Source organism: Pezoporus occidentalis, unplaced genomic scaffold (assembly GCF_034315485.1).
Source record: "Pezoporus occidentalis ecotype Australia unplaced genomic scaffold, CSIRO_AGI_Poc_V1 ctg81, whole genome shotgun sequence".
In the NCBI taxonomy this organism is placed as follows: Eukaryota; Metazoa; Chordata; class Aves; order Psittaciformes; family Psittacidae; genus Pezoporus; species Pezoporus occidentalis.
The window spans coordinates 3,575,867-3,589,903 of NW_026916170.1; the positions used below are offsets into that span (position 1 = coordinate 3,575,867).

The following is a 14,037-nucleotide window of genomic DNA, read 5'->3' on the forward strand; positions in this document are numbered from 1 at the left end:
ATACACATACACACACACACACAAAAATCCTCACCAGGCTTCCTATCGAGCAACGTCCAGCCACTAATTAACTGATACACTCCCAGCCTCCGGACTCTGCACACTTGTTTTTTTCTATTTGTCATGGTATACACACAAAAAAAGCAGCATTCTCTGAGATGCTCATTCTTCCTTTACAGACCAAACAAACAACAAAACATCCCAGGATGGACTTTAAAAGAGAATTTCTGAAAGCAAGGCGAAGGACTACAGCACTCCAGGGTAAGAATACAGCTTTTCTACTGAGGAACATACTAAGGGTTTTAAAAGGTATGCAAAAGAAAATAGGAAATAAGAAACACATGCCAAGAACTTCAACAGCTGTAAGGAAAAGGCAAGATTTTTGAATTTTGCATGTGTTTTGCACTGAAATTGCATGCAGCATTTATTCACTTGGTGAATTACATGCACACTAAAAGTTGTATGACTATAGTCATGATAAGTAATTGTATTCACTTAATGTGCCTTAAAACAACAGTTTTTCATTTTTAGGTGGCCTGTCAAGTTAACAGTCGTTCTGTTGAATCTCTTTATGTGATAAAGAGTGCAAGTCTACCTCGATCAAAGTCAGTGGGACTTCAATAGAAAGAGGCCAAAATAAGGACCTGCATTTGTTGTCAGTGCTGCTTCTGTGAACTGCACTTCAGGGATATGTTGTGGGTAAAAGTGAGTGAAAATGAAGTATTATAATTAATCACACTTTTGATTTTCTGTGAGGTAGGCTTAGGGAAGTTAGACCACAGTGCGCTCTCTAGTTCTGCAGCAAACTCAGGGAATCCAACCACTTAACTGTGTCCAGCCACACAAAATCACCTCTTCACCACATTAAGACCAAGCATATTCTCAGGAATTCCCATCACTTTCAAGCTTCCTTACTTAGGAATTGCTTTGTAAGTAATAAACTGAGGCAAATACTCTGCAAAGAAGGAAATGTGTTACCTGTAAAGTGTTTCTTAACAGGTTATTTGGGCTTTTTTCTTTTGCAACCATGTCAGATACCTTTGAAAAAATTGTACTTCTACTTCCTAACACTAGTCGTACAGTATGCTAGCATACCCAAATGGGTATAGTTCCTGTGGATTCTCAAACTTTTACAGGTAAACTGTGACCAGTGTACCTTCCCAGGTGTCACATGCACAGAAGTAGGATCGAAATTTTCCCATTTTGGTTACTGGCACTTATATGTGAGGTCATTCTATCAGACTGCAAGGAGACACCTGTTTCAGAGGTTTTCAACTGTCACCTAAAAATGAGTGCTTCTTTACACAGTCTCATTTACAAATTTCAGCACAACATTTACAACTTCTGTTACCTGCTAGAGAGTTTTTGCCTGGCACAGTAGTAAAGTACGTTGAATCTTATCAACTCCACAGGCTGCATATTACATTTCTACAGTACTTCTTGCACTTCTTTCGCGGAAATCAATGTGTTTGTCTCGCTGTGTGCTTTTGTCCAGCACCTGTGGGCTGTCATCACCATAATACATGGTTTCATTCGAACACCCACAACACACTGCCTGCACAATGGTTAACTCTGCAACCTGGAATTAAGATATAGCTCCTACCAAGAGCTTCTCAAAGTGGGAGCATTTGCTCTCAGAGTCTGAGAAGAGGAAGGAGTTAATCCACACCCTCCCTGCCTTAGACTCTGCTGGTCTAAGGATGAGGAAGGGAGCACGGGGGAAGGGCAGGGAAAGTAAAAGGACAAGGAGGGAGGGAGGACTGCAAGGTGGAAGAGCAGGTTAAAAAAAGCTCTCTCTTGCTTTGGATAGGGGGACCATAAAAAGGCCAACAGACAAGTCACCTCCTGCATGTTCCTCTTTCCCACAACAATTTCAAACTAGAAGCAGGCGCAAGGGCTCCAGCTGCACATGACTTTCCTGTTCCTAAGCGTCTGCCGTAATGGATTTCTTCAACATTTCGTGCAGTTAGTCCATAGCTCATCACCACCTTCTGGTCCCACTAAAACATTAAGTCTGCTGCCAGGGCCTAACGCACCTCTTCCTTGACTTCCACTTCCCTGGGTTTTGCCTCCGGGGCCCTAGCAGCGCACATGGCCTTTCCCCGCCAAACGGCAAATATTTGTGCACAACACAACCACCAAACCAGGAGAAATACTTCTACATTGTTCACTTGGCACGGGGGAGAGAAACCGCGCTCACAGGGGCAGGTGTTTAAATAAGCTCTGGCAGCGCTTCAGCTGCTGCTTCCCTCCCTCCCTCCCAAAATCCCTCGGGCAGGGGGCGGGAGGCAGGGGGGCCCGGACCCCTCGCTGGGCTCCGGCGGGGGAAGGAGGGGAGGCACGCACCTACAAGGACGGGACAGGCCCTGCAGGAATAAGCCCGCCTGTGCCTGCACCTTTTTTTAGGCTGGAATGTCTCTCCCCTTCTCTTGGAGGGGGAGGGAGGGTGCGTGTGTGCATTAGCATTTCTCCCTTTTCTCTAGTCTGACTTACTTGCCTTGCTCTTTCAACCCAATAATCTTCATTACCCGTGAAGCGTCATTCTTTAGGCAGAAATATTTCAGGAGAGTAAAGTGCAGGTTTCACAGAGCCTTTTACTTTTTATTACTGCCATCCTGAAACATCCCTGCTTCTTTCCGATTCCTCATTGGCAACCCCTGTGCCAAAGTACCCTCTTGTGGGGATAATGGTTTCTGATGACTACATGCATCCAACTGAGCAACCCGAGTATATAAAATGCCCTTCATTTTGCTTCGCAAGGACAAGAATTGCCCTCTATCTTTGAAGAGTTATAAAAGTGTTATTTTTTTTTTTTTTTGGCTGGTGGAAAAAGAAATACCTTTCCTGCTCCCATCACCTATATTCTCTCTTTCTGCACTCTTCCCCACCTCCTATAACTTATAGAAAACTGATGTAAGGAAGCTGAGTTTTCCCACCATGGTTTCAGAAAGCAAGCAGAAAACAAATGGTCCATTTGCACTACAGGTGCAAAATCCTCACAAATGCTTTCCTTGGACATGCGCTATGAAAGTCCCACTGAAAGCTGAATGAGTAACACCCACACAGAAAAAGAAAACAAAACAACAACCTAGAAAACTCTCATTTCCTCATATTTACCCATTGCCTACCTAGAAAATAACATATGAAGTGCAAGTTTCGGAAGTGGACTGGCAAGGGTTTTTAAACTGGGACAGATCTCTGATTCAGTCTTAAGATACAGCCCAGCCAGTTTTCCTTGCTCCCACAAGGCTCTTCTAACCATGCATTGTTGTAAAACTATGCACAGTGAGAATCAAAATCATTTTGCCACTGTGCCTTTTAACTGGGAGAGTAAGAAGAATAAATGCTCCTTTTGTCTCCTCAGGTGAATAGAAGTCTTTAAAAAAAAAAAAAAATCCAAGAAACCCAACGAACCTCATTTGAATAATCTTAGGGAAAAAAAGAAATCCCTAGAAAACCCATTTTAGAGCACTTTTGTGAAGCTGTAAGACAGCTTGAAACTACTACATTTTTAAACAAAATCAGAAGATTAAAGCCCTGACAGGCAGGGAACTCATGCAGAGCTGTTTAATAAATTATCCCTGGGCTGAATTATTGACATATTTAGGCTTATAACACAGCAAGTTCTTTCCTTTCTCATGTCACAAACAGGGCTGCAACACAGAATACACAATGCGTTTAAAGCATGGCAAACTGGAGTTGACTCACAGCCCTCACAAACCACTCTCATGCCCCGTACAAACCCAGAACCACACAATGACCTGCATGGCATTGCTGCCGACCAGAAGAATTAGGCAAAACCCCTCCAAATGGTACTGCCCGGGGGTCTGCGAGGCTGCAGCTCCTTACCTGCCTCATGGTGAGATTCCCATCATCCATCCAGCCGGTATGGGGCTGCTCACACCGCGCTGCTGTCGGCAGGGCAGAAATCCATCAAGTCCCCCACTGTAAGCGAGTTTCCCTCCCTCCTTTTCTTCCCTCCCTATTATTTCCCCCACACACACCTTTTTATCTTGGGGGGGGGGGGGGGGGGGGGAGTCTTAAGACAATGTCAAGTTTCCCAGCCTATTAAAAGTCAGGAGCGGGGAGGCAACTGTCCGCCTGGCTCTTATTTCAAACCACAGCCCAGGGATGTAGTAGTTGGCTGAATTGGGCCATGAAACAGCCTCGCCAATCAGGAGGAAGGGGAGGGAGGCAGAGCTCATAAAGGCTGCCTACATGAGGATTAGGAAAGCTTTCAAGGTTTTAAAAGACTGAAAGCAGCTGGAAACAGTGTCTAGGGCTACAAAGAGGGAAGTCAATTTGCGGTGTAAGAGATTATTCCCATTCTCATCTAACTGCTCTGGGTCTGCTTAAAGCTTAACAGGCTCCCAGGACTTCGGCAAGAAAATGTAAATGTCCTGTTGAAACTACCGAAACATCAGTGTGACGCAGAAACCCTTCACAGCCTCCCGGTGAAGTGGCAACATCTCCTGCGAGTCGGAGCCACACGAGCTCCAGAAGCACTGATTTCCTCATGGCAGATTATAAAGTAAATTACACAATGACAAGAGCAGGAAGTAGTAAAATACAGCCTGCCATTTACATCAAGAGCAAGTGCCTGTCTGCCGGAAGGAACAGAGTGCATGTGTGAATCCACAGGCTTTGGAAATGGTTTGTTGCAAAGATTTTTTTGTCTTGGTGGTAAATAGTTCAATCATCCTTAGCATTAGCCTGGTGTTTGCTTTCCCTTCTTTAGAGAGGGCAGTTTCCTCGTTCCTGAAGCTTAGTTCCTTGTGCAAGAGAACGCTGGACCCCAAGTGCAACTTTAAAGAAAAAACAGCAATATATTCTTCTATTTTTTGTTTAGATTTTAACAATGAGATCAGCTTCTATTTGCTGCTTCTCGGTGGCTTTCAGAAAAATAAACAGGCAAAAAGAAAAATCCTAAAGTGTCATCACTGAGTTACACCTTTCTTGAGTTAAAACAAAAGTGTGGGGAAATACAAACCTGCAAATTCATACCTCCAGAGTCTTTGCTTCTAACTTAATATCAGTTCAGAAGCTTGTAGTCTCTGTTCCACTCTAAATGGAAATCTGCCTTTTGATCTTAGGGAACAATCAGGCAAATCTGATGTCTGAAAAACAGCCTTGATATCGTGGCTTTGCTTCTGCAAGGGCTTTATCTCCCAAAGTGAAAAGTAGTCACTATCCATAAAAATTCCTATCAGTACAAGAAATCTTATTGAATTGAGCTGCAGAAAAAAAATGTTACAATGATGTGCTGCCAAGATTTTAATTAAAAGCTTCCTAAAATATATTTCCTTTTAACTTACGATAAACTTCAACACTGGCTATGTCACACGGACCGGAAAAAAAGATCTGAAAAATGTATTCATTTGGTTTCCTATTTAAAAGCAATAATTGTTTTTTTCTCACAAGTGCAACCAAGAAAGGAGTTTGCGTAATACTGCCACTGTCTAGCTCAGAGGCAAAGCATGGATGGGAGGAAAACTTGATTTAAAGCACTATTGTACTTAATCCAGGACTGACTGTACTCTTGACTGGTCTGTTTTTTCAGGTGGAAGAATTCAGTTGTATGTTTTAACATACAACACAAACCAGGTATTTCTAGGGCTCAACACAGCACACTGCATGAGGGTATGACTAGCCATTCACATAAGCCAATGCGGAGACAACTTAGTGATCCCTCCAGTGACAGTCTAGTCCTGCACACTTACATAACAGGTCAAAGCAGCTGCAACTCATAGAGCGAGGTGCATTAAGAGCACTTAAAAGGAATATTTGTCCTCCTTATTCCCCAAACATAGCTCAGTAGACACATGTCACTGGGAATTCCTATGTGATATGCAAAGGCCTTTTACTGTGGTTAAGCACAGCAGAATCCTTTCCAGGAAGCATTCAAAGTAGAAAAATGTTTTTCTAAAGTTTCTTGAGCCTTGGGGATAAAATTCCCTGGTGAAGGTGATTTAGCAAAAGATGCAAAATTTATAAAATTAGTAAGGGTTATAGAGAATTAATCCCCAAACCTTATATTTGGTTTCAGGGCTTTAAGATAGGATTCCGAGGACAGTTTGAGAATTTCATGTGGAAACATAGCAAGACTCAGTAAGAACTGCAATGTTATAAGCGTAGTATAAATACTACACATATATAAATAAATAAAACTTAAAGCCAGGTTAAATAGGGCTTTGAGCAACCTGGTCTAGTGGAAGCTGTGGCGGGGGGGGGTGTAACTAAGTGATCTTTAAGGTCACTTCCAAACCACTCTATGATTCTATGATAAATAAACTTTTCTGGAAATACACATCTTTCCATATACAACACGGACTCCTTACAGGATGGAATGGGAATTGCACTTTTTCTGAAAACTCAGCAAAATGAGGCATCGAAAAATAAGTTAGTTCTATAGCATGAAAACTCATTTTTAGTGGTAGCAAAAAAAAAAAAATCATCAATGACACTTGTTCAGGGTGGGGTGTGACTACCTTTTTACTGTAATAACTGAGTGTCCCAGATAGCCTCCATTCTAATTCTGCCTTTCACTTTCCACCTTTGAGGAGTACACACTGTGCTCAACCCAAACAGTATCAGAACTATCACATACGGTGGATTCAAAAAACTGGGTTCTGCACTCGATTTCTTAAGGTCTTCTGAGTGGCATGAGAGCAAGAGAGGGGTTCCATACATTAACTGGTTTTAAAGGTACTAAGAGTCCAAAGACACAATGGTACAGCTAGATGTAAGGACGTGGAATTGCTATTTGGGATGCAAGAAAATTCATGTGGTGGATTTTTACACCTTCCTCTGAATACCCAGTTTCACATCGATAATCCATGTGTGTGTGCATGAGAAAGTCATATGGTCTTTAGGAAAATTAAGACCCTGTCCTTGAAGAAGGAACTTTTTACAGTCTGCGCAGTGGAAACCTGCAGAGGTAAGGGCAGCCAGAGGAGGTGCTGTCAAATGTAAATTCAAGCATCACTGAGAGCAAAGATCTTTATAAACGAGACCAAGTCATGTCTGGGAGCCTGATAGTTTTAGAGGATTCTTACAGAATTAATTCAAGTTAAAAGATGGCCACAAGTACACCAAACTTTGGCAGTTTTACCTTAACTGGAGTTAACTGAAGTTACCTATTCTGTTAACTCCAGTTACCACCTAGCAATGGTCAGATCGCCCTTATCAAATCTCAGTTTAACCTGCCCTCAGAGTTATGAGTGACTTCAGCAAGCAGAGAAGTTACCAGAGTAGCTCTGACCTAACTGCAGGCATCTGCCACACTCCTTATCACACGTTAAACACCTCCCAGGCAAAAAGGGCAGACACACAAGTTCTCTATCTAGCTTCACTTCTCCAGCACCGTATTGTCCCATTTACTAAAGCAGAGGCAAGGCAGGGTACCTTTAGCTGGGCTTCCATTGCAAGCACAACTGACCAGCAGGAACTTCAGTATGTCGTATGGTCCATGCTGTTCTGCTCCTGACCTGGCAAAAGTAGTTATCAGGTACTTGTGAGTACTCAGGGTGTTGGGTGCTAACTCACAATCCTGCCTCATAGTGCTACTTGAGATAAAGAGATAAATTTAGCCTGTGTCCTGAGCCGACTTAAGTAGCCGAAAAACTTTGACAGTTCCTCCGAACATGCACCAAAACCCACCACCATGTAATACCAGTTACAAATTACACATTATATACAAATATCACGTATTTTCAGTAAAATCTATTGAATTTTGTGTCGTATGTTCTTTGTCAGCATGTCAACTCATTCTGGAAAAGCTTAGCTGAGTTTAGTGGGATGAAGCTCAGTTCGGTGTTCATCAACGCAGCAGACAAGTTTGAAGGTTTGAAGTTGTGTCAAGGCAAGAGCAACAATCTTGATACCAAAAATGTAGCACTGTTCCAAAACTTTAAATTTCTGCTTCTTCTGAACTGTTAACTAAACTTTCCTTAATTAGATTATTTCCAATAATTTACCAAACACAGGAACAGTTTTGAACTGGTGGGCCAAATGAGAAGCAACCTAATGTGGAATTACTCATACGCTGGAGTTCTTTCTGTGTAATACAGTTTTATGTAGTCCAAACCAAGCTAGGTCTTTACCAGTTGCAGAGGGAGTAAAGAACAGGAAGTACAGAAAAGGACCTTCTCTCATTAGCTGAATTCCAGCTGCCATGGAAAGCCTTCTGGACCCACGGAATTCAATATATGCTAAAGATAGAACCACCACTCTGTCTCTTTACAGAGCTGTGCCAAATAGAGACAGACCAGACCCCAGGATCTGATTATATGGCAGGAGTGAAAGAGTTGCAGCAGGGAAAAACACAACCCAGCACATAGGTTAGAAAGAAACAAACCTAGATTGAAAATGAACATCTTCAGGTATGAAGTCAATCACAAATATATCACCTTTAATTTGCAATTTCAATAACTGATAGAGGCATGTTGGGGTGGGAGGGTTGGTTTTATTTTTGTTTTTTCAGTTAAGTAAGCAGCTAAACTGTTGCACTTTGAGAGGAAAAGGTAAAATTTGCACCCACACTATTGGTGTGGAAATGAATTTCTAATGTTTTTTTATAGTCCCTCCCCTTGGCAGTTTCAAATTGGCACTTGCAGGAAGAGCAGGATGTCCAGAACAGAAAATACTATTTAATAACCCCAGATGACACCAGTATATATATAATTCAAGGCAACACAGGAATGTAAAAATAACCTCTAGGAAAATTGGCACAAAATACGAGGTTGCAAGATGAAGACAAATTTCTGAGAAGACAGTATAAAAAATGAAAAAAAACCCTGAAATAGTGTTAACGTGAAAACCTGTTCTCAAGATGTGAAAGCGTCACACAACGATTTTAAAATATATAGTTAATGTTTGTGAGTATAAGAATGTGCAGAATTGGTTCTCACACAGTTGTACTTAACTGCTTTTATCAACATCCCTGCAGTGAATACAATGAAGATAAACTAATTACCTTGGCAGAGTATCTGACTCATGGGTATCTATCTAAATGTTCACACTTTTTCCAGCGGAAGTTTAAAAATAAGACCAGCAATGTCAGACATCCTTAAATTTACAAGGATGCACTGAAAGCCACTGCACAAAGAAGTCCTTAAGGCAGACCTTTGGGAAATTCATTGCCTTTCAAGGAAGATGATTCAGACTTTTGGCAGGGTATCACTAAACCTAGCAAAAATCAGAAAGATCAGAGATCAGAGCATCCTGCAGTCCTCTTGGTGGAGTGGTCCTTAGATAACCACTTGCCTTCACCTGGTTATTTACAGCATCTTTCCAACTGTTCTGATCTCACTTGGGGCTGCACCAGCTGCAGGCAGGAAAGAAGGGAAGATGTCTCCAGGACAACCTCTTCCTCCATCACTGATGCAGTTTAAGTAATCCACAGCTCAGGCAGACAGGTGGTTAAAAAAAAGAGATCCATCTGCATTTGCCTTAATGACAACACCGACTGGACTTTTTGATTAATGTATTTTAATGAGAAGAAAAATATCTGCTGGATTTCATTTTATCACATTTGCTACGAGGCAGAAACTTGATCTGCTAGGCAGAAAGAGTTCGTGCACATTCATGTGTAATAAATTAGTGACAACAGGGCTCTGACAGTGTAATTCAAAATTATATGGAAGTATAGTAAGCTAAAAAGACTGGAAAGATGCTATAAGGGTTCAGAGTTTTTAAAACATCTGTTCTCTAGTATATGTAAGTGCAGAATTAAATGGAAATTGTAGTTAGTTTGCCATTGTTTCTCTTGTTTTATCTCCTAGGGTTTTTACAATTAGTTGATATTTAGGTGATAATTATACCCCATTGCTCTTAAAAGTAATAGCAAATATTTAAATGGCACTTTTTTTTTCTTAATATTCCAGTCCTAAGAATCCTCCATGAAAACAAGAATGACAAAGTAATAAGACAAGAATTGCCTTACATTTCTGTAACCCTTACCAGCATAGAAAGAAAGTAACTTTAATTGCATTTTGTATCAACTGGTATTTAGCAACTGATTGCAAAAATCAGTCATATGCTGACTCAAGCTAAGCAAAGAAAGATTCAGGCAAAGAGCAAAAGTTGTATAATATATACCTTTTACAGCCAAACATCAAGCAGTAGCTGTCAAAATCAATACTATTCTGCTATGCCAGGAGTTATATCCAAACATATGATCACACAGATTCAGTGAAGAGTCATATGGCCACAATTTTACTGAAACAAGTTAAACCAAACTGCTAAACAGTAACCTGAAGCAAGCAGGTACCTACTCAAGTTCCCATTATCTGCATGTTAGCTCATACTGTCAAACAGTGCAAACCCCTGCATACAGCAGGTTAGATATATCATATCCCACGCAGAAGCCTGTGTTAGAAGTGAGAAACTGTAAGTACTGCCAGGACTATGCCATGTCCAGAAAGAATTACAGAGAGAGCTACTCTGTGTTGCAAAACTTTCTAAGACAGAAGTGCTGGCATTATAATGTCTTTTCAACCTCCCAGCTGAGGCAAGGCATTAATGTGGAAAGCTGGAATATTTTTGCACCATTTTTCCCTCTCCACATTTCTTGTTTCTGGTATTTCAAAATTCTGCTGTATTTCCCTGGAATGACACTACACAGCTTTTGTTGTATTGAGGTAAAAAAGGAGCTCAGGCATCTCTCTACCAATCCCATGAAGCAAACTGCCATTTGAGGGACAACTGAACAATATTTCACTGACTTGAAAACAGAAGTTTCAGTTCAGATCAACAGAGCCAAAGCTGTCTAAAAGTTCAAGCCAGACTAAACCGTTTTGTTTCATTTTTCTAGCCAGAAAAAAAATCGTTAACAGTCTGCATTTTCTTGTGAAATCTATTTTCCTGAGAAAATTGCTTTTCAAAGTTGAACCTCTCCAAGAGTATTCTGGTAGGGAATTCTCATTTATCTCTTCTCTTGAGTGCCCCAGCTACCCATGCCAGCTGCCTGCCATATGGAAATAAGGCTACTGTGAAACAGGCAACCTCTTGGGACAGGAGATGTCTGTCAGCTATAGGGTCACATGGAAACATTGTGAAGTAAAGTGACTCAGGATTGTACCTTAAACAGTATACGATATTGATAAAATACAAACTACAACCTGTTAACTACTTGTATGTCTATGGGCAAGGCATTTCATCTCCTCCATTTTAATTCATGAACTGTAGTGAAGCTGCCTCTACTTTCCTGTGGATAATAAAGGAATCTATAAATACTAAACCATTTTTAAATATTATTGTAATCAGGGCAGCAGAGGCTCTTCCATAAGCAGGAATGGAAGACATAAAAAGACTAATCTTTGTAGATGTGATTACAAGTTTCTGGGCTATATGTAAGTAGCCCGAATGGAAAAGGCAGTATTAATCAGACAACACAAGCAGCAGGCTACTGAAATTTCTTCTAGAAAACTGTGTGTGTGTGTGTGTGCATATGCTTGAATGTGTAAGAGAAATATATTCTTCATGTAAAAATATATGCATATGCTTGGACTTTTTCCATGAAAAAGAAGTCTTAAGGTTGTCTTCCTTACAACTTGGTGAAATATTTCCCTAGGCAGGATATCAATAGGCTAGGATACCCTAGCTATTCCTACCAGGATTGCAGTGTTCGTGGTGAGATGAGGTCTGCAGGGGCTGGGGAATGGCAACAAAAAGCCTAAAGCCAAAACTGAAATCCTTCAACTCTGTTCAGGAAAACCTCTTTATACAACTGAGAATTTGCTAACATATGACTCATGATTTCACTTTTGAAGTTCACTGGGGTTACCATCAAGGTCAGATTACTTACGAAATTTTGAATTACTATCCCTTCCCACTGCTTCAGCAAGAAGCCCTTGGTACTGACTACGTAATATATTTATGTGGGAAGTTTTACACACACACACATACACACACACACACAAAATCCCATTCTTCTAATTTCAAATGAGAAAAACAGGCAAAGAATTTAGAAGAAAATCAAAAGAACCTTTTTACCAGAGGATTTTAAATTAAGTAATTCAAGGATGTGCTCAGATACCACAAAGCATTAGTCACAGCAGTAAAATATGAGGCAGTTTCAGAGAGTCCTCCCTGTCACATTAATACTTTTTCTCACCGGAAGCATTGCTTAAAATTATTTATGTCTACACCAGCTAAGGAAGAGTTGAAATGGTATACTTATAAATTGGCCCATTGGGAGGACTGCCCTGGGAGGACTGCTCTGGTCTGGTCAGGTCTCACCCTCCTACCTATGCCAAGTAGCCCTTTTTTAACCTTTAAACCGTTTTCAGATGGTACTTTTACGAGCCGCTGGACCTCATTCCTTTTAATTACAGGTATACATAGTGTAGGTTTACCAGTTTCCAAAACAATTTTTGCTTTATTTAGCTCACAATTCCAGATGTGTCCCCTCTTCAGGCCTCCCTGTTAAATGGCAGTGGCAATAAAAGACAGCGAGTGCAGAGATAATGTACTTCTCCGGGTTCCAGGCAAAACAGTTTTATAATCCCATCCTTTGATTCTTGTTTTATAAGCTAGCCTCATAAAAAACACTAAAAAAAAAAAACCCAACAAACAAAACAAACCCCAAAATCCCCAACCAACCAACAAAACCAACAGCCTGGTCCATGAAAACTGTATTTTCATAGTTGGTGTTAAACTTTTTCATGAAGATACTTAGAAAATCTAATGAAGCAACTCAGAAAATATTATTTGAGCAAAAATCGTAGAATATGAGGCCCAGCCCAGAACTAAAATGCTCACTACTAGACTTTAATTTTTGCATGTCTTATTTCCATAGCTTAATATTAGTCTGTGTTTGTCACTTCAGTGCCGAAATTTGCAGATAATTGCCCAGTGTATCCTATTCCATGAGTACACGTTTATTTACAGGAAGAGTCACTCATTCTAACCTTTGCCTGCAACACATTCTCCAACATCATTATTTTGCACCAATTGCAGGAAAAATAAAACCAAACAGAAGTAGCTGCCACTGCACATTACTCCAACAGAGAAGGTTAATGCATGCCTCCTTTTAAGCTATTTCATATAGATTTTGATCCCTAGGGCTGTACTTTGTCACATATGTTCATTTTCTCCCTCTTGATCCAGCATCTTCCTTAGATCTCACTTTGCTATTATACAGTATGAAACTGTAATGATATGCAAAGATCCTAACTCCCGTTTCATAAGGGCTTTTTTTTTGCATGCCCCTTAGGCACCAAGAAGGTCCATTGTGTCAAAGGGGGGAGTGATGTCTTAATAAGCCTGTCAGCTCCAGCCACCCACATTTTCAGTGCTCTCAGTTTCCCATCTACCACCTGCAATTAACAGTGAAGAACTTCGTACTGCACAGTACTGTAGACCAAAATTAAACATGAAGATCACTGAGCACACACAAAGTGTGTGTTGAGTTGTGCAGCCATGTTGCCTGATTACCAAATCCCATGGTAGTCATTGACTTTGCTGTTCTGCTTTTATGTGCATACTCAGGAGTGGAAGCATATCTACACGGTATAGTGCACTTCGCACTAAAAAGAGAGAGAAAGAAGAATCATGTTGAAGATTCAAAGTGAAAGACTTGCGTGATTTAAACACAGTTTCCGTATATCTTTTATCAAAGGAACTCTGAATTCACTGGGATCTTCAGATAACTAATAACCACCTGCTTCTCTAAGTAGTTTATAGACTGGGAAAATCAAGTCCACCACACAAAAAGGACAAAGCACAGAGTCCTTCAGGAAAAGGTGATGACATTTCAGCAGGGGGGGCTCTGCGGGCTATCCCAGCATCCTTTGCTTTAAGGCTGTGGGGCACAGAAAAATTCACTTGCCATATCCACATTTTAGACTTCAGAAGCATAAAGCTCTGACCACGTTCAGCTTTGAAGCTGAAAAGGAAGGGAAAGCACCCAAAATGCAAAGTCTAAAATGGCAGAAGCTGTCAATACAGACAGAAACATCATTATTGCTACAGCTTTATGTGACTCAGAATCCTGCAAATAAAGCACATGCACAACTGCCTTTGTAAATTGGTAAC

The 14,037-nt window shown here is 40.8% G+C and overlaps 1 protein-coding gene across 2 annotated transcripts in view; it reads right to left on the bottom strand.

The window, feature by feature from the left end:
- The window catches only part of MID1 (midline 1), a 249,591-nt gene that overhangs the window by 146,058 nt on the left and 89,496 nt on the right, over positions 1-14,037 (bottom strand). The window contains exon 1 of one of the 2 annotated variants that reach the window (XM_062603615.1): positions 3,850-3,971. The exons of the other annotated variant lie outside the window; for it this stretch is intronic. The gene's annotated coding sequence lies outside the window, so the exon portion shown is untranslated. Of the gene's footprint in view, positions 1-3,849; positions 3,972-14,037 lie in introns of those variants that run through there. 2 annotated transcript variants of the gene reach the window in all.